This window comes from Polypterus senegalus, chromosome 1 (genome assembly GCF_016835505.1).
Source record: "Polypterus senegalus isolate Bchr_013 chromosome 1, ASM1683550v1, whole genome shotgun sequence".
Lineage (NCBI taxonomy): Eukaryota > Metazoa > Chordata > Cladistia > Polypteriformes > Polypteridae > Polypterus > Polypterus senegalus.
This window is the reverse complement of record NC_053154.1, coordinates 143,372,496-143,394,094: the sequence shown is the minus strand read 5'-3', so window position 1 is coordinate 143,394,094 and position 21,599 is coordinate 143,372,496. Positions and strand designations below refer to the sequence as shown.

The 21,599-nt window shown below is 36.0% G+C and overlaps 1 protein-coding gene and 1 long non-coding RNA gene across 10 annotated transcripts in view; one reads left to right on the top strand and one right to left on the bottom strand.

Annotated features, from left to right (window-relative positions):
• The window catches only part of mecom (MDS1 and EVI1 complex locus), a 546,819-nt gene that overhangs the window by 329,968 nt on the left and 195,252 nt on the right, over positions 1-21,599 (top strand). The gene's annotated exons all lie outside the window — the stretch shown is intronic.
• The window catches only part of LOC120533045, a 163,874-nt gene that overhangs the window by 53,240 nt on the left and 89,035 nt on the right, over positions 1-21,599 (bottom strand). The window contains exon 2 of the long non-coding RNA XR_005634426.1: positions 14,047-14,215. This is a non-coding gene — a long non-coding RNA (uncharacterized LOC120533045). The remainder of the gene's footprint in view (positions 1-14,046; positions 14,216-21,599) is intronic.

The following is a 21,599-nucleotide window of genomic DNA, read 5'->3' as shown; positions in this document are numbered from 1 at the left end:
TATATCTGGTTTTAAAGGATTCTAACTTCTCTTCTTTAATTAAATAAAAAGAACTGCTTTTTTACTTAATTAATCATTTGAACTCTATATATTTTACTATATTACTGTATATCAAAAATATTTTCAGCACACTGCAAAAAATGAAATCTAAGCAAGTGATTTTTTTATATCAGACCATTAAATCTTGTTTCTCTTTATGTAAGGTTTATTGATTTATCAAGAAATATTTTATTTAAGACTATTTAGCTTATTTTCAGAAATCTTGTTAAGTACATTTTGCTTAGCCCATTGGAAGATTTTCTTTTGCTAAATAAAAGCAAAACAACTATTTGTGTGTATATGTGTATATATATATATATATATATATATATATATATATATATATATATATATATATATATATATATATTTATATATACACTGAATACAGTATCTGCCAAATAATACAAAGAGTAAATGACACATGCTTTGCTCTTATTGGGGCTCATCAGGTATATGCACTTTTACATCCCCTTATGGGGATTGAACCTCAGGTGACACACGTGTCGTGTACTCTTTGTATTATTTGATAGGTAATGTATCACATATTCTTGAGCTGCTTCTCGCAACTGAGAGGATGTGTCGGGTGTTTGCTGACCATCCACAAGCATTACTTAGTAGGTAACCACCTAAATTATCAGATTGTGATTCAGAACTAAAAATGTAATATATATATATATATATATATATATATATATATATATAGGTAAGCAGTAAATTGTATTGGTTAGGGCTTTAGACTTCAAATCCTCAAGCTGTTCTTCAAATCTCACTACTGACAGAGTTTGACCATGAGTTTGTACTCACTGCTCTTTATATCTAAAAAACACCTTTCACCTGTCCATACTGTGGGTCGTTTGTAACATGCTACTTTTTATTTAAGCAGGTAATCTGTTTTTGACAGATAACTCTTTGCTTGGTGATGAATTTGTGTTATATGGTTTTGTAGTGAGTCTTTTGCAAAAATTGAAATTATTCAGTTTTCTCATCTTGTTTACAACATTTGACAGCTGTTAGAGTATCCTAGACAGCACACTAGTCCATCACAGGGCACATTGAGAAACACTCCTTAATATTGGACAAACCATCATTCAGCCTAATTTGTATGTCCTTAGGATTTAGGGTTAGGGATTTGAGCTCAAGATCAAGATTAAAACAAGTAATATTTATTTTAAATTGAGCATTTTCCAGTGGTCCCATTTGGAACTGGTTCTTTCTATGTGCCTGTGCCTGCCAAGACAGACTCTCATTCTTGTGATCCTGAATGAATTAACTTGACTCAGAAATGGATTGATGGATATTTCCTAGTAATTCATCTTGGATTTTAGAGATAAAGTAGTACTGTGGAAACAGTGCCCTAAAGATTAGATAGAGCTATACAATATGCATATTTTAACTCATATTTGTTAATTCAGCTAATGGTTGTATCCAATTTTATTCAAAAACTATCAATATATAATTTAAATTGTTTATATATATTTACAATCAGAACACTAGCAGCTAAAGTCTCTTTCTCAATGCCACCCTCTGAATTAGTTGTTAAGATTAAACTAGCAGGACTGTAGTTTCCAGCTTAATTCTTTAGGCAACATTGCCTGCTGTTTAAATGATGAATAATAATTTCCTGTGTATAATATAGTCAGTTTTTTTTCAGCAGAATATACTGGCATTCATTTAAAAGTCCTTTTTTATTATTATTATCTAACCCATAAAGCTTGTCATTTGTCATTTACACACCCACACCTGACTATTTTTCATAGTTTCACACAAAAGATAACAGGTCAAACTTTGATATAGCCTCCGGTTGACGTCATCACCCAAGTCACCTTGATGTGCATTTTTATGCTTCAGAATCACCTTTGTGTTCAGTCTGTTGACTGTCATCAGGTAGGTGGAGTCCTTAAGCCTTCACTGAGCTGTACTGAAAAGTAATTTGTACATGACGAGCGTACAAAAGCTTACCTTAAACGGCAACTGGCTTTCATATTTTAGAACTGGAACAACAAAAATGGCAATTCATCTCTCAGAAATGAAAAATGTGTTAGTTTAGGTATTGTTTAAAAAATGTCACATATCAAAACTTATTAAATCAGTTTGATTAAAGGGAATGCTGAAGAAAACAATTGCCTTACGGAATTACATCTTGGCAGACCTCACATGCCACACCATTCAGTTCAGTGAACTTGGAGGATTCTGTTCCCAATTTTGTTTTTACGTAAAAGGCAATCTCATGGTTCTTTAACCTCTGTATACAAAAATATAGTGCAGTGAATACTGTATATAAACTTTAAAGAAAAATATTTTGTGAGTGCATTTCAACCATGCTATTTAGTTGATTGGCAAATCTAAATTGGCCCAATATACTGCAGGTTAGTTTGGGTGTAGACATTAGTGCATCCTGTGATTAATGGAGACCCTTTTAAGACAGAATTTTATCATTCATAAACAGTTACCACAGCATTTTAATAAATTTTAGCAGCCTCAGAAGATCAGTATAACTGTTTTTCCTAACAATTATTCACATCGAATTCATGCAGTATTTTTAAAGGATACTAGTGCATGTCATAAGCAAATTGTTTTGTCTTTGGATGCCAAATATACTGTATAATGATGCCTTACCAATGAGTGTGGATGTAACCTAATATGCCCTGTGATTAACTGGTTTCTCAGCTAACCAAACAATAACTCAATCATTAAATAAACTAATTAAGTGCTAGTGTCCTTGAATTTTCAATATTTAAACCTTGTCAGATTTGCAAAAAAATTATTCAGAATTTTGTAGCTGAGTGGCTTTGCATCTTTTTAACTAATTTGAATTCATTTTTTACAAAAAATATAAAATTTTCTTTTTTTCTTCTGCTTCCCACTCTTTCTGTAATTAATTGGTCTTAATTTAGCAAGCTGTATATTTATGATGTCTTTAATAGCAACACTATTGTTAACATACAAATGAAATGTAACCGTTGATGAACACAGTATTAGGACTCATCACACCAAACAAATGGGAAACACATGGATGGCTTTGAAAGTCTATTTGACAGATTTTACACAGCAATTGTCAAAAGGATCCATTATTCTCCAGGGTAACTATAGCCTAAAACTTCAAACAGGATTCTGTTAATGTTGACAGCAAAATGCAACCAACATTAATAGAATGACCAGGAGAAGACCTGTTTAACAAATAAAGGATTATATTCAGAAGACTTATAGAGAGGTCATCTAACCACAAAATGTTATCCAAAAATTATAATCCAAAAGTAAGGCAAAAGTCAGTAATCAAGAAATTTTTTGAAGGATTAATAAAAGAAATTTCTCCAAGTATTATTCCTAGTCCATCGGCCTTGGATAGTTACAGTTCTGTCATGCCAGCCTTTATACTGTTGTACCAATTATGTACTTCGCACAACCTCAGAGACTGCTGCCCATGCCAACCACAGATGCAAAATGGCTACTTCTACACAAAATGCCAATGACTGGAAGAAAGTAAAAATTAGGATGAGCCATTAAATAAAAAGTATATACTCTATATGCAACCCAATAAAATATAAACATAAGGGTAATAAACAGAGAAGCTATCGTGACAGGTATACAAACTCATCTGAGCTACATAGATCAATCACAGTTCCAGGAAAAAAAGAACTGCAAAAGGTGTACAACAGTGCAATAGAACAGTGCGCTTAAAGCATTTTGAGTAGAAATTTCAGCGTTAGTAGATCAAGTTAATATTATACACAGAGGTAATGAAAGTACAATCTCATTGGTCAGAAAAGCCATTGATCTACTAAATGACAGGATAGCGATTAAAATGCCAGATAGAGAGCATCTAGGTCCTTAGTCCAGATTTGAATGTTCAGACAGATGGAGCCTCATGAACAGGCTTGGGAAGACTTCCAGAGGAAGACAAAGACGTAGATGTGCTTTCAGAAAAAGTCAGTAGCACACTATAAAAGCAGTATAGATAGGTATTTTGTCTGTATAATTATAATTACATAATTTTATATTTTGACAATATCTGTACACTATATAAGCAGTACAGATATGTATTTTGGAATGTGACTTTATAATGTGTAATAGAGTTTGAAATACAATTAGATATTTAATTGGAAGCCAGTGTATAAGAGACACCTGGGGACTCATGTATAAATGGTGCGTACACACAAAAATGTTGTGTACACCTTTTTCCATGCTCACTAAACTTAAAAACATGCACATTTTCACAGCAGCCTGAAACCGTGCATATGCAAATTTCTGCTCGGCTTTGCAAATAGGCAGTACCCAGTGTCAAAGCAGTGCTACTTTTTCTGTGTCATTTACTTCTTTTTTATATTCTCATCCATGACGTGAGCATAATCAAATACAGTGATCCCTCACTATATCACGCTTCGACTATCGAGGAGGGATTACTGTATACTGAAATTAATTGAATATCATTTACAAATTGAATTCACTTGATTGTAATAATTCTCTAACAATATAATGGTGTGTAGAATGGCCAAACTATTCCAACTAACATATCTGCTTTAGCGTTTCTTAGAAGACATCGCAAAGGAAAGAATTAGAAGAGAGTGAATATTTATAACAACAACATTTATTTATATAGCACATTTTCATACAAATAATGTAGCTTCACGTGCTTTACATGATGAAAAAAAAGAAAAAAAGACAAAGTAAGAATTAAAATAAGAGAACACTAATTAACATAAAGTAAAAGTAAGGTCCAATGGCCAGGGAGGACAGAAAAAAAAAAAAACTACAGACAGCTAAAGAAAAGATAAAATCTGCAGGGGTTCCAGGCCCTGAGACTGCCCAACCCCCCTCTAAGCATTCTACCTAAAATAAATTATCAGTCCTCATTGTATTCAGGGTTCTCATGGAAGGACTTAATGATGATGGTTACGTGGACATCTGGCTTTTAATCCATCAATATAGGGACATCATGGTGCTTTGATTAGGCGGCAGTGGCGCAGAGCGCCACCGCAGAAAACCAAATAAAGAACACAAGAGAGAGTAGGGGTTAGTACAGATTTTGGAGCCACCATGAATAGTAATGATAATTAATTGAATATACAGAGCATCAGGATTAAACTAAAATTAAGTTATGAGAAAGCCATGTTAAAGTAATGTGTTTTAGCAGTTTTTTTAAAGTGCTCCACTCTATTAGCCTGTTGAATTCCTATTAGCAGGCTATTCCAGATTTTAGATGCATAACAGCAGAAGGCCGCCTCAACACTTCTTTTAAGTTTAGCTCTTGGAATTCTAAGCAGACACTCATTTGAAGATCTAAGGTTACGATTTGGAATGTAAGGTATAAGACACTCCGATATATAAGATGGAGCAAGATTATTTAAGGCTTTGTAAACCATAAGCAGTATTTTAAAGTCAATTCTGAATGACATAGGTAGTCAGTGTAGTGACATCAAAACTGGAGAAATGTGATTGGATTTTCTTTTCCTAGTTAGGATTCTAGCAGCTGCATTCTGCACTTGTTGCAATCGATTGATTTTTTTTTTGGGTAGTCCTAAGAAGAGTGCTTTACAGTAATCTAGTCGACTGAAAACAAAAGCATGAACAAATTTCTCAGCATCTTTCAGTGATATAAGATCAAATAAGATAAGATATAAGATAAGTCTAAATTTTGCTATATTTCTTAAATGAAAAAATGCTATCCTAGTGATCTGATTAATATGCAATTTAAAATTCAGGTCACAGTCAACAGTTAACCCTAAATTTTTTACCTCCATCTTGACTTTTAATCCTAATGCATCAAGTTTATTTCTACAGTAATAACCTCATTATATCCATTATTGCCAATCACTAAAACTTCAGTTTTCTCTTTATTTAGCTTGAGAAAATTACTACTCATCCATTCAGAAACACAAGTAAGACATTGTGTTATTGAATCAACAGAGTCAGGGTCATCAGGTGCTCTTGATAAATACAGCTGCGTGTCATCAGCATAGCTGTGGTAGCTCACATTATGCCCCGAGATAATCTGACCTAACGGAAGCATGTAGATCGAAAAGAGAGCATGTAAATCAAAAAAGATGATGACTGGCTTCTAAGTCAAGTTTGATTTCCAAGAGCTATCCTCATGGAGCTGTGTGCTGAACTGCCACCAGCTTTACAAAGACTGACTCTGAGGAATTCTGCTCTACCTGCTCCTTTGCAAGGTTTATCCACTCTTGGGTTTTTAGCCACAGGAGCTTTTCAATGTGAATTTGCTGACCGATCAGGTATTTCACAAACATCGAGTCGTGTAGTGCCAGCTGTATAGGATGATATTATCCAATTATCTTCCAAAAACATAAGATTTCCTTACACAGTGCTTGAACTGGAAAACGTCAAAGTACAACTCGCAGTAACGTCCAGTTTTCCAAATGTAAATGGAGCAATCAACTGCATATAGATTGCTATTGCAATGGCTCTGGGATGAATCACCAAAAGAATGAGCTGGCGTTACATCATGTATAGTAGGAGAGCCTATATAAATCGCAGCTCTACACAGTTGCTAGTGCTTTTTCCAACTAGTGCAGCAAAAGGCAAACAGTCCTTTTAAGGATAGCAAATCACCTCAAAGAGCCATGTAAAGAACAGAAAATCGAACCGTTGTGGCACTTGGTGTTGACACTACACTATAAAGGCGCCTTCAGAGAATCGATTTGCTTATGTAAATAGAAAGCTTTTCCACTTTATTAATATGTTGCTCTATAGTCCACAGAAAGTGTGTTGCATTGTGCAAGCATGTAATGTGCTACATAATGTGGCACACAATCATGGCATGCCCGTACCCAAAGAGATGCAATATGATGAACATGACCTTGACCAACCAAATGATCAGCCAAATCAAACAACATTACAACTTCATTTGAATGTAATTAGTAGAGTATAAAAATATATCTCATAGTAAAGCCCTTATATTTCTTAGTTCATTGGCCACATGTCTTACAGCATCCACTATTACATTTTGTGACTCCAGAACAGCATCCTTCAAAACAGAGGTTTCAAAGGCAGAGGTATGTGCACAGCCAGAGCCCGAAGATTACATTCTTGGCATGGGGGTCAGCTTTTGAAATATTGTCTGAAACAGAAAAAAACAGTCAGTGGGCTGCCATTCACTTTTCACGTCGACTTTGATATTTGACCACTTCATTTTTTTTTTGCACACTATGTGACTTTCTGAACTTGAACTTTCAGGTATCTCCACCAAGCTGTATCACTCCATCAATTTCCTTTTGTTGCTTATACCACTGTTTAAGCCAACAAATACTATGTTTTTCCATGCCTCCACTTCACATTTGATGAAATTCTTTTTTATATGTGCTTTTGCCATTCACTTTTAACAGAACACTGAAAGGAAGGCTCTATTTAAATTGATTTGCATATTCAAATATATGAAATTCTGGAAGGAGTCGGGGTGGGGCTGTAGGCACGTGTATATGTGTTAAATTTCACGTTCATTGGGAATTATAAAGGGGAAGTGTGTGGAACTTGGTGTATGTAGTTTTGTGCATCTGGATTTTTTTGTGCTTATGCACATTTCCAGTTTTGTTCGCGCGCCATTGTTTTGTGTGAATTCTGTGAATGACATTATACATGAAGCCCTGGAGAGTAATGTAGTCACAGCATTTTGCTTGGATCAACACTGTCAGCAGTTTTTTGAACCTGCTGGCAATGGTTCACATTTCTTGTAGGAAAGCTATTAAAAATAGAATTAAACTAAGCTCTCTTTAGGCAATACAAGCCTGCCATTTTATACAGTTAAGGCATGGTACTGCTACGCTTATATAGCTTTACTCTAATTGTAAAGCACATGCATGCATATCTCTTTTAGTATCACTTTGGATTCATAAACATGGATGTAATCAAGTTTAATTTATGTGCAGCTTTTTTAAATTAAAAATGAGTTGTTTTCTGATTGAAGATTAAAAAAACACACATATTTGCAAACTTTAGGTTAATGAGGCTCAATGTGTTTTGTGTTAAAAGTAGGTTTATTTTTAGAAGAAGGCGGGACAACGCGTGCAAAAGCAGCATGGATGCAACTGCACTAACTGAACCTTGTAAGGGTGAACGTACTTTTAGGGTAGGTTGCAATAAACCTTAATTGGTCTGCTAATTGTCACAAGCTGCAACCACTACAATAATTTGGACCAATTAAGCTCTGCAATGTCTTAAAATGACTGTAAAAAAAAATGGTACAAATCAGCAGAGTTGACATTAGTGAAGCCTAAGTGCCTCATCAAGTAGCCTGTCATGGATTAGCTCTAATACTTTGGAGTTCTGATTCTCCCAGTCGCATACCACTGTTCTCCAGTTTGATTGGCAGCAATTGTAGCCCAGATATAAGTCTTTAGATTTATTCTCATAATTCCCTCACTTGACCTATCATGTAGGAGCTTGTATGACAGTTGGCTCATTCCTGATAAACTTTAGACAATGTCTTATAGGCCTGATACATGATACTTCTTGTATGCTTCTGATAAATATGTTGAATATTCTTTGGTTATACCCCTGGCCCTTTACATATACAAAACTTTATACACAGTAGGTTAATTTGCATCACCTAATGGAAACACTGAAAGCATTATCTACATTGATATAAGGGCTTTACTTACATAATCAAAACAGCTTACATGTTTGCTGCAGAGATGGAAGCCCGTTGCTTTTATTTTTAATTCCCAAAATTTGCTTCTCTCCAACTGAGACTTTTCATTACACTTGAGAGCACTGCATGTGATGGACTAGTTCATGACCATATGAAGCTTATTTTTTTTTATTCAGGACATAAATTCTGTCCAGTACTTTTGAAATCTCTATATGCACGTAAATGATGGATATCTATATCAAATGAAACTCACTCTGCTGGCTCCATATAATATACCTAAAGCATTCAGCAGTAGAAAAACGTGTCTTTTTTTCTATTAAAAGTTAAACTTATCCTCTCTTCCTGTGATGCAGAAACTCCCTGTCTCCTTCAGCATATCTTGAATGGGTTACTGCAATTCACTCTTTAATTGTTTTAATGCTCCAATTTATTAATTGATTTCAATAAGTTCAAAATGCTTTGGTAGTTCTAACATGAATTCATTGTTTTAATGCTCCAATTTATTAATTGATTTCAATAAGTTCAAAATGCTTTGGTAGTTCTAACATGAACCAAAGGTAATGAAAAATACCACCCCTCATCTTCAGTGACTTCTTGTATGATATTGTGTCATGTGCAAACTCTCCTAGTGATAAACAAAGCTGGCACTTTCAACACATCAGCTTACCGTTCATCATTGGTTACCTCATGAATCGGTCAGACAACTGAAATCCTTTGATGCTGGAATTCTCGCCATTCCAAACAGAAGACTCATCCAATTTTCAGTGAATGCTCATTTAAGGTTAGGAGCTCTCTTCCTACTATTAAAAATAAAGGCGTTGAAGCGGTTCTCCAGAGCAGTGTCACATGTTTCCCAAAAACACCATTCAGATGAAAATTCCAGAATGTATCTTTATTTATTTGTATCAATAACAGATTTAATAAATAAGGTTGAACAGAAGTTAATGTATTTGTGAAACAGCAAAGGGTTCATGTTTTTAAAAGCACTGCATACAGGCTCAGTAGAGGTTTTCTTAATCTGTCGGTATCCTTCAAGATAGCCAACCATACATTAAAATATTCTTTTTTGTTCACATTGTAAGAACCTTTTCAAGGCCTAAAAAGCAAGTTTCATATGCAGAATGAAATTGTTCTTTATCAAGCAGTGGCTCAATGAAAAACCACACAACCCAGTGAAGTGACATTAAAGAACCAATATTTATAAGCGTATAGGTCTCTACTCATTATGCTCCTTTGGTGAATGAATTCAAATCATACTTAAAACTCCCATGTTGTCTCTTGCATTTTAATTGATAATGCTCATGTCTCAACTTGAAATATTCTGTTACTAATGCAGCAAACCTTATTGCACTAAATTATCATCTGGTATTGTTAATCTACGTCTGTATAGCCATAACTTCATCTTTAATTATCCATACATCCTTTTGGTTTCTTAACCACTTTATCCAGGGCATTGTACTGGGGCATGAACATCACCCAAACAGGACAGGGTGCCAGTCCATTGCAGCTTATCTTTTAGTTATGAACTACTACATTTATTTCTTGTTTTTTAATTATATTGAAAAGATAACTGGTTACTTTGATATGCATCTTTTTTAAGGCTCCTTTTGATAATGCAGTCTATGAAAGTAATATGAAAAATAAAAATGAATTGACTTAATTTCTGGAGAAACACCCATCATTGTGAACCCCTAGTTATAACTGTAAGATGAATCATTTAAATTCATGGACAGAATCATTTTTCACATTCTACAATGTAAATGAAAGCATCATATGCCTCACAAAGAAGGCTCAACAGCAAATATTGTTCTTTTGTCAAAGTAAAAATCTAGTTTCTAGTGCACACAACAGTTTCATAGGCTACCAGTAAAAACACCTTTACTTCCTCCATAACTGTTTGGTTTAAGAAGGCTTTTGTTGATTCAAAACAAACTACAACAAGTTGTTCAGAAACTAGGAAACATTTTAGCTCTGAAACTCCAAACTCTTTAGGTACTAAACGCATTCTGAGCCAGAAAACAGGCAGGCAATCTAATCAAAGCTCTCACTCACCAGGGATACACCTCCTTAAGTTACTACCATCGGGAAAATGTTAAAGGTCATGAAAAACAAGGTCTATTTGTCATCTCAGTAGTTTCTTTTCAAGGCAATCACTTTGGTCAGTAAAAATTTGATACCCCCGAGCCTTACTGATAGTTCTATAACTGACAACTTCCAATTTTAATTTTTACTTTATGGGATACAAGTGTAACTGACATTGTAATTTTAGGCCTATTTTATATATTTATTGGGTATAGTGATGATGTGGCATATTACATTTGGTTTTGTCACATTCCTCATGAAGCTTTCCTTACCAAATCAAGTCTATCCTTAAAATGTTCAGTTTAGAGAGATAGAATGTGTTGTACACTTTAACTGCAGTGTTCAGTCTAATAACATCAAAGATTATTTACTTGATAAATAGATCAGAAATATTGTAAGTTCTTCTTATTTAAAAGATTGTGATTTATGAAAACGTGGTCACAAAGCATATGGTGAACTTTAATAACTATAAAAATGATTAATGAGGCACTCAATAAAGATTTTGGGAGCCTCTCGCTGCCACATGTCATAAATAGGCTTGATTTTTTTCTTTTGCTTTATATTATACCTTATCTTACACACATTCATACAGTGTATTTTTGTACCCCATTTTTTTCCAGTGCACAGCCAATCCTAGGAGAAACATTTACAAGGCAGGAATCTGCCCTGGAAGGGACACAAATCGGTTGTGAGGCTCAGCCATGCACACTCAACCACAGCAACCCAATAGTGTGCTGGTGATCCTTCTAAGTGTGTATACTTAGATTGTGAGATAAACCCAATGCCAACAGAGGGAGAACATTCATACATTCATAGCAAGGTTTGATTTGTTTGTTGGCTGGCACCTTTGAACTCGGGTTCTGTACTCCACTTCACACAGTGAAAAAAAAACAAATGTCTTAGTCAACTGAACCAGAGGAAAACTACTTTTACACAACTGACTATTTTGATTTTAGTCTGTAGTACTTGGGTGTTGTACCCTGTTAGCCATTATGGATGTGGTGAGAAGTTAAGCAAACTGACACATTTTATTGACTAACTAGAAAGATTACAATATTCAAGCTTTCAAGGCAACTCAGGCCCCTTCTTCATTACATCTTGCCTGAAGAAGGGACTTTAGATGGGAAATGCCTTTCTTTTGTCAAGCTCACCTCCTTTGAGCTCTTTTTTAGCATTTAAACTACACAGAAGGCATCTCAATATGCCTCTCCATTTGTCCTCTATTATGGTAAGTGATAAGAATAAATATAAATCTGTATGCTAAACAATTTAATGTTTTTTGCTGCTGAATTATTGATAGAAAAGCTTGTATAGCTAATAAAATTTGATGGTGGATATTAGGATTTTTATATATAATTTTAAATATGGCAGTTTTGCTGATCTATTATAACAAAAAAAAGAGCCTCTAGAGAAAAATCAAATAACATTACCTTCCGGCTTTGGTATGTTAACCAGTGTGTCTTTTTAGTGCTTTCCAGTACTTTACAATACCCCTCTTGGTTTTCCTCATTTTCCAAGAACCCCTGGGTGGATGGTGTAGTCTTACAGTGCTAGGTGCCAGGTTTAACAGCAGTAAATATCATAGCCTAATTTATGACAGTAGCCATATTCCTTTGATTCTCAAATGGCAGCAAATACTCATAGGCCCACATGTATGGTTACATTAATGAGCTAAAGGTAAGAGCCTTGGTGGTTGTATGAGTACCCAGGGAGGCATTTAACTGGTCCATCACATCTGCCTGTTTAAACATACTGCTGGGGGGTGCTACAGGTTTGGGCAGATAAAATGGAGGGCTTCTGTATTTTAAACTGGTCCAGACACATTATTTAAGTTAGCAGTACTGGAAATGTTCCTATACAAACTGCAAAGCAGGCATGTGGAGAATAGTTCTTTGGTCCACCTCAGTTTTGAGTGGATACCCACTTCATTCAAGATGGTTGTTGGTTCATTTCTTGTTAAATGTAACATAAATTCCCAAAATTATAAAAAAAAAAACTTTTATTATAAAACTTACAGCAATTCCCCTTTAATCACCTTCAAAATACTCCCCATGAGATGTGATACACTTGTCCCTGTGCTTCTTCCATTCTTGGAAACATTTCCTGTACTTATCTAGCATATCCTGCCATTCTTTCCTGGATTTCTTCCATGGTAGCAAATCATCTTTCCTTCAGTCTCAATTTTAATTTTGGGATCAAAAAAAAGTCACAGAGAATGAGATCTGCCCGTTTCGGTGGTGCAGAGCAACAATCACTTTTTTCTTGGTTGAAAACTCCTTGACTGATACGTGGTGTGTGCAGGTTCACTTTCACAGAGCAAAATACAGTTTTGTATTCGTAACTGCTCTAGATGTTTTTTCCTGATGTCTAAGCAGTTCAGTGTAATGTTGCTGATTAACAGTCTGTTCATTTGGAACAAACTCTTTTTTAACAAGTCTTTCAATATCGAAAAACAGGATCATCGTTGCCATAATGTCTGATATGGCCAGCCATACTCTTTTCAACTTGGAGAAAAAAAATTGCCAAAGTCATGCTCATGATTGTAGGATAAATGTCAGAAATACACACTCGATCAAGTCAACATGATCTCACTCGGTGGACAGATTAACAAGACAGTAGGCCTGTAATAGCAAGTTGCCTAGTCGGCCTATGCTATTGATTGAGTCCCCCCACATATGTGTGGACATATGACTTCTGATGGACTGCTGTTCCACTTGGGTTGGTTCCTGGCTAACACCTAATTCTGCCAGCTCCTTGCAACAAGTCCTGTTTAATGATAAAGCTGTTTCAGAAAATGGATCTCATCTCATTTTATTTGTACCCTCAGGAACAACAGAAATCCATTCATTTTTCCCTAATCTATTTCCTGTCTACTGTCATAATACATGCCCGTAAACTTTCTGTCAGGTATTTAAAAATCTCAAATGTTACATAGTGTTAGATTCATATTTAGAACAGCAGGGTTACACCCAAGGAGTGAATGCTTGCTCCTTCCCTATTCAGAAACAGTAAAGACTCCATAGTGACATTTCTACCTGATGCGCAGATGCTTCAAAGGGAGCACACAATAATGCAGAGTATTGCAAGGGACCTTTGACCTCTGCCCCTTGGGCCAACCTTGAAGCTGGCCTGCTCAGTGATGGATGCGCTAGAGATTCATCTTCTTGACCCGAGTTTAGCCTTTGGCTGCTCAGGCTGTTGAAATCGCTTCCTGACTCCAGGGAGAAGCAGAAGGAGGAGGAGGAGGAGGTGTGGGCCATGGCATCTTTCCCAGGCGACAGTGACTTGTCACATGTTAACATACTTTTCCCATAACATACCCACTGACTCAAATGAGAATGCTCCTGGACAAGAGTCTTCCTCCAGTTTTCCTTTGCCTCTGCATCTTCGTTTCTCTGTTTCATCCATTTCTTTTGCTCTTTTGATTAGGCAGGCGCTTCCAGCCATATTTCACTAGAGCTCTTTGGCTTCAGTGTTAATCCCTGTTACCTAAAAGAAAAGAAATAAATATGCCTTCACGTGTTCTACAAATGTCTTTTGTTAAATAATGCAGAGTAATAAATCCAGATCTAGTAAGTAACCCCATGAATAAAGGGGACTGCTTCTTTTTTATGGTGGCAAGAGGAAGATTTAGTGAAGTAAACCACTCTGTCACCTCTTCTGAGGAACTACAAAGTGGTCACTCACTGAGACCTAAAAGGCATAAAAAGCTGATGGTACTTCATTAAATTTTCTAATGTGAAAAAAGCTATTGAATTGATTTACTAAAGACAGCATCATATATTTATTGTGTCATTTACATCTCGCCTCCATTTAAATGAGCCAGCAAAGGCCGCAGTGGACTAAGTGACTTTTTTTTTTATTTCACTCAGAAGATGCAATAAACAGTTTCACTTTGCTTTGTATGCTTAAGACTAAATATTTCATTATGTTTTGTCAAACTTGGATTACTTTGCATGGATACCTGAAGGATAAGTGTGGGAATGTTAAAATGGCAAAATTATACAGTGTGTATGTAAATAGACACCCGAGGTCGCTGGTTTGGCACATACAAAATATGCCAAATGACTATATCCATTATCCTTTGTGTGAAAGGATTACAATTAATTTAATGATATTTGATTCGCTAGTATTAACACATGTTCTTACCATATTAGAAGTTATAGCCTGAGAATTTTCCACTTTGCTACTTTTGCTACTCAACCAAGAAAATGCAAGTATGAAAGTCGACACTAGAATCAGTCTATTGATCCATCAGTTAATCCATCAATCAATCAAATAATCTTTACTTTATACAGAGACCTTCTCAGAACACAACATTTGCTGGTTTAAAAAATTAACAGAGTACAGATTCAAACAAAATAAATAACATTATTCAGTAAAGTATGAATTACAAGGAAGTAAACATGGAAGAGTCTGTAAGTAAAGCTGAACTGATAGTAAATGAGTGCAGACTGACAGGAAGAGATGACCAAACAGTGTAAGCAGAACCCGGTGTAAAAGAGTCAGATCAGAAAATATAGCAGTAGGCTTAGAAGGTTATATTTTGACGCATGTGCTACGGAGTGTGCTTCCCGAAAGCATCACAACGCTAAGAATATCATAACTCTTCTTGTGATCGATTGTTAATTTAGTGTTTGAGTGTTTCTCAAAACACTTTGTAAGTAAAGTAACACATTAAATCCTTCATAATTTTCATGTTTCTGTCTCGTACTTTTTAGTAGTGGCCGAGGAAAAATTTGAATCCCATGTTTTCATGCGGAACGGAAAGAAAAAGGTTTATAATATACTTTGTATAAAACACCAAGGTGACCAATGCTGTGCAATGACAATTATTATACAAATGTTAAAAACGTCCATGGCAAAAAGAATAAAAAAAGTTGCGCTACTCGTGGCTCCATAATCCACATTACCAATTATCTAGTCATATACGCAAAACATGCAAAACGCATGCTTTTTGCTAAAATACTGTTAAAGACTTTCAGAATGTTGTTATACTTTCAGAATGATCACTGCACATTTTGACAAAATGAATGAATGAAATGGAGAGAGAACTCTTGTCCAATGAATAATGGGCAGTGGTGGATCTTCAATTCAAAAAGTGACTCCCATAAGGCTTTACTTTCCTGTTTATGATGTCCATTGATCATCTCCAAAGTACAGTCATGCACCAGCTTACAGCTCCATTTGGGACAGGCCATTTGATCGAATGTCAAATTGGCCGTGTTTTACTCACAAAGTATACAGGTCATTGAAACTGAGGCTCTGTGGGTCTGGTGTGAGTCACTGGAACACAGACTTTAACTTCTGGTATGGAGTAGCACAAACTGATATTAGAGTCTTAGTGGCACAGAAAGGCGATGCGGGACGAATGAGTAAGAATTAGCTATGTGGAGCAGCTTCAATCAAAACAAACCATGAAGGGCCATACAGTTAGGTCCATAAATATTTGGACAGAGACAACTTTTTTCTAATTTTGGTTCTGTACATTACCACAATGAATTTTAAATGAAACAACTCAGATGCAGTTGAAGTGCAGACTTTCAGCTTTAATTTAGTGGGTTGAACAAAAAGATTGCATAAAAGGCATCTAAAGCATTTTTTTAACACATTCCCTTTATTTCAGGGGCTCAAAAGTAATTGGACAAATGAAATAACTGGAAATAAAATGTTCATTTCTAATACTTGGTTGAAAACCCTTTGCTGGCAATGACAGCCTGAAGTCTTAAACTCATGGACATCACCAGATGCTGGGTTTCCTCTTTTTTAATGCTCTGCCAGGCCTTTACTGCAGCGGCTTTCAGTTGCTGTTTGTTTGTGAGTCTTTCTGTCCGAAGTTTAGTCTTCAGCAAGTGAAATGCATGCTCAATTGGGTTAAGATCAGGTGACTGACTCATCCATTCAAGAATTTTCCACTTCTTTGCTTTAATAAACTCCTGGGTTGCTTTGGCTGTATGTTTTGGGTCATTGTCCATCTGTATCATGAAACGCCGCCCAATCAATTTGACTGCATTTAGCTGGATTTGAGCAGGAAGTATGTCTCTGAACACCTCAAAATTCATTCGGCTGCTTCTGTCCTGTGTCACATCATCAATAAACACTAGTGTCCCAGTGCCACTGGTAACCATGCACGCCCAAGCCATCACACTGCCTCCACTGTGTTTTACAGATGATGTGGTATGCTTTGGATAATGAGCTGTTCCAAGCCTTCTCCATACTTTTTTCTTGCCATCATTCTGGTAGAAGTTGATCTTGGTTTCATCTGTCCAAAGAATGTTTTTCCAGAACTGTGCTGTTTTTTTTAGATGTTCTTTAGCAAAGTCCAATCTAGCCTTTCTATTCTTGAGGCTTATGAGTGGCTTGCACCTTGCAGTGCACCCTCTGTATTTACTTTCATGCAGTCTTCTCTTTATGGTAGACTTGGATATCGATACGCCTACCCCCTGGAGAGTGTTGTTCACTTGGTTGGCTGTTGTGAAGTGGTTTCTCTTCACCATGGAAATGATTCTGCGATCATCCACGACTGTTGTCTTCCGTGGACATCCAGGTCTTTTTGCGTTGCTGAGTTCACCAGTGCTTGCTTTCTTTCTCAGGATGTACCAAACTGTAGATTTTGCCACTCGTAATATTGTAGCAATTTCTCGGATGGGTTTTTTCTGTTTTCGCAGCTTAAGGATGGCTTCTTTCACCTGCATGGAGAACTCCTTTGACCACATGTTGTCTGTTCACAGCAAAACCTTCCACATGCAAGTACCACACCTCAAATCAACTCCAGGCCTTTTATCTGCTTAATTGATGACGACATAATGACGGACTTGCCCACACCTGGGACCTCATGCATAAATAGTGCGTACACACAGAAATGCTGTGTAAGAACGTTTCCACGTTCAAATCGCGATGTATAAAACTTACACTTGGCGTAAAGCCACACACTTTTCCACTGTACCTCAGACCTGTACTTTTCCACTGTACCTGTTTTGCAGACTGGCAGCACCCAGCGTCAAAGTACTGCTACTGTTCCTGTGTGGTTACTCTTTATTTTCCTGACGCAGCTTTATAAATACACTGAAACTAACCACATATTGTTGAGTAGTGTAATGCATCTGATTGTAATTAACTTGTAACAATATAATGGTCCAGGGAATAGCCATAGTATTCCAAATACCATAACTGCTTTAGAATTGTTACTCTCACTGCACCATCTTCTTTTTCTTCTTTTTCTTCTTTCAGCTACTCCCTTTAAGGGTTGCCACAGCGGATCATCTTTTTCCATATTAGTCTCACTGCACCACTCGGAGTATTTATATCACTCTATCTGAGTGGGGAATCACAGTAGCAGCTGATTGGAAAGAGAATTATTGGTATACAGCATCAAGCACACGCTGCCTCAGCCATGGCAAAATGTTTCAAAGCCTTTCCTGTACGGACCTCGCAGTTCAGAAACAGTTTCATACCAAGAACTATAAACGCACTCAATCAATTGCTCCTTGTAGAACTGTTTGTACTTATAAGTACAATTACCCCACTGTAAACTTGCACTACAGTTATAATATTGCACAACCTGCGCCACTTTATAAAGCGCGTATTTACATATGATGATGGTATCATTTGTAAGATGAAATGCAGCAAAATATGTTAATTATATTATACAGATAAAACTTTAACTTCATTTAAATAATCTGTATTGTTAATAATTAAACATGTGAAGACACGGTGCTGCAGCGCTAGCAAGTTCACGTATTGTTCCTGCCTTGTGCTGTATATTTGCTGAGGCTGGCGCAACACTGGAAGGATAGATGGATAGAATAATTAAACAAGTACTATGAAGATATTTCAATGTTCCTTTAAAGTTCTGAAAAATCGTCGTTGTAAGCTTACAGATGGCTTAACGTCTATTACAGAGCTGATTGTGTGGCGATTGGGTATTTGGGGAAAGAAAAGTAAGGAAAGGAATTGAAGGTTAGTACGTTTGAAAGAGACAGTACTGCTACAATAAATTATTTCATCGAAGGTCGTGCAAGGTGCAGCAGCATCTTGTGTGAGACATGAACAATCACTGCACCATCATGTTTCCATGTTTAATGACATGCTTTCATTCCAATCATCATGAAAATGATACCACGTATACATCTCAGTATTTTAATTATTCAGAGAGCTGTAATATCACGAATGTAATGGATTCTGTGCCTTGTCGGATGTGATTCACACACATAGAGCGCATAGAAGATCAAATACAACACAAAGCATTTAACATGCTACTTTAGTTACAATGGGATTTGAGAAACTAGTAAATTAAATGATTTTAAGATGAAGTTTATGATGTTGTACTTTAATGACAAAATAATCTACGTGATTAAAGTGGAAATTTCGAGATTAAAGTTGACATTTCGTGCTTTTTTTCCCACTGTGTGCCTATTTTTTGTCTGTACCCTAATAAGCTCAGACGGTGGACTATAACTCGCCTTTTCACTGCGACTTTGATATGTGACTTCTTTTTTATTTTGGCATTGCGCAACTTTGTGAACTTGAGCTTTCGAGTTTCTCCGACATGCTATGTCACTCGATCATCTTCCTTTTGTTAATTATACCACTGTTTAAATCAACAAATAGTATGCTTTTCCTTTGCCTCCACTTGGTATTCGCTGAAATTCTTATATTTTCCCCCGTGCTTTTCTCATTGTCTTTTCACAGAAGGCTGAGCTTAAGGGCGATTTATATTGATTTGCATATTCATAGAGGCATAATTCTGGGAGGAGTTGGGGGCGAGACAGAAGGTGCGTGCACGAGCGTTACTTTTCACGCTGACCGGGATTTATGGATTGGAAGAACGTGGAAGTTGGAGTACGCACAGATTCCTGCATCTAGATTTTTCTGTGCGTAAGCACATTTCGGCCTTTGTGCTTATGTCATGTTATAGTGCAAATTCTACGCACGGCGTTATGCATGAGGCCCCTGCCCCATGAAATAGCCTTTGAGTCAATTGTCCAATTACTTTTGAGCCCCTGAAATGAAGGGATTGTGCTAAAAAAATGCTTTAGTTGCCTCACATTTTTATGCAATCTTTTTGTTCAACCCACTGAATTGAAGCTGAAAGTCTGCACTTCAACTGCATCTGAGTTGTTTCATTTAAAATTCATTGTGGTAATGTACAGAACCAAAATTAGAAAAAAGTTGTCTCTGTCCAAATATTTATGGACCTAACAGTATGTGTTTATGGTGCCATTAAAAAGTCCTCTAGATCTGGTATGTCAGGAATTATTTTCTTTTGATGTATCTATTTGCTTATTTATTTATTCTACGAAGAAAAAAGTGCAGACCATCTGTGCAGTGCATAAACAAAAAAGATGTGCCACCTGCATGAAGCACAAATTAAAAAAAAAATGCTGTGTGGCATGAGCAATCAGTGTCCTGAAGACTGGAACTCTGAGAGTGTAATATTTTTTTTTGCTTATTGCTAGTTTGTGGCCATTTGTTGGTTGTAGCATCGGTACAGGATAACAGACAGCTGAAAGGCTTCTGCCTCTGCAGATCCACCACCACTTCTCTTACTGCTGTGCAGAGTGTATCATTCTTTAGCTGGCAGGAGTGCTACAAGTATGTGACGAACAAAAGACACACAGCTTTTTCAGCCTTTGTCACCTCTGCAGCTGGTTTTGGCAGCTTCTAGAATATTATTAATCTATTGTTTTCTTATGACCCTCAGCCATGTGTATGAACAGCCTTAACTGAGTTGACTGTAAATGGGTGCAAGACTAGATATAGTTAAGAATATTTTAGCAAAAAACTATGCGTTTGGCATGTTGTGAGCATTCGACTGGATGACATGTGGATATGTGGTTGGCCACCATTACAAAGTGAATGAAATAAGTAAAATCTAAAAAAAATATTTTGGAAGGTGTATTTATTTAAAGATTAAGGTGCTTCTTAAACTGGCTAAACTTTGCAACAACCTTTGCTACAGACATTAAATATCAGACAGAGCACATTAAATTTGCTTCATGATAATTCTCATTCTTTTCTTCTTCTTCTTTATCTTCTTCTTATTATTATTGATAACAATGATAATAATAATAATTCATTTAATTTATATAGTGCTTTCAACGCAAGCAAAACTTTTCACAAATGAAAAAAATTATACAAGATGAAATAATGCATAGTAAACATTTCCATAAATACCACTTATTACAAAGTAATGTCAGACATTAAACAGCAGATAAAAAATAAATACATAAAGCACAAAGTTCTGAATTTAAATAAAAAACAATAAACAATTCTTGAAAAATAAAGAAAACTAAAGTTTACAAAGAATTTTCTTGATTAATTGCAGTAATACTTGGTAGGGTTATGTTATATAAATAAACTGTGAAGTACATTGAAAAATAATAACATGTTAATACTTTGATAATATTCCTGTATTCTTTAAAGATTTGAAAAATTTCTGTTTTAAAGTTGCAGCTAGCTTTACTGTGTTGGAGACTTTTTCAATATTGCAACAGGTTGTGAATTGGTGAATGTACAGCTGCAATAAAACAAACAATGCGGAAGAATAATCATTGAATTCTGTGTCTGTGTTTGCAACCTTGCAAACCCAGCACTTACATTTAATTTATTAATTTAAATCACTGCCTGCAGTTGATGACCATTCATACACCCTGCCTCTTGCAGTCTATTTCCACTTGTTGTCATGATTCTTTGCATTGAACATAAAAGTGATTTGCAATTGTGAAGGATTTTTTATACATAAGAGCCTTGAGAATGCCTATGATGCTTTCATCTGGATCAATTCGTCAGTGTGTCCTAAGGGAAGATATAGCAACCTTTGTGGTAGATGGCTACTGACTAATGGTAGGTAACTCCTTCGTACTCATCTATT